Below are 442 nucleotides of genomic sequence, written 5' to 3' on the forward strand. Positions count from 1 at the left end.
TGTTCTTTTTGCTGAGGTGATTTCTTTCGTCTTGTCATTTTGTCCAGAGGAGAATAGATGAATGAGAGAACGAAATGCTAACAGGTTTACAACGTCCCCAGCAAATATACTGTATACAAATCAGAAAAGACCTGAAACCAGGGGAAAAGAAAGGGAAAGAAAGAAAAAAGAAAGAGAAAAAAGAAAAAAAAAGATAAAAACAAAAACAAAACAATACAAAAATAGCAGAATATGATCAAATATGATCAGGCTAGTGCATAGATCAGTGCCACACACTAGATTTTGGGCGTATTTTGGTCTGTTAGAAAAAAGTGCCTCCTAAAATTTTAAAGGAAGAAAGACATATATGTACAAAATAAGGGTTGATACAATGAAGGGATGGAAGATGACTGTAAAGATGAAAATTATAAAAGATTTTATAAAAGGAATTGGTAAGTTGTTT

The sequence above is a fragment of the Callorhinus ursinus genome, unplaced genomic scaffold (assembly GCF_003265705.2).
Source record: "Callorhinus ursinus isolate GAN/ISIS: 27379988/994484 unplaced genomic scaffold, GSC_fseal_2.0 scaffold33, whole genome shotgun sequence".
Classification (NCBI taxonomy): Eukaryota; Metazoa; Chordata; class Mammalia; order Carnivora; family Otariidae; genus Callorhinus; species Callorhinus ursinus.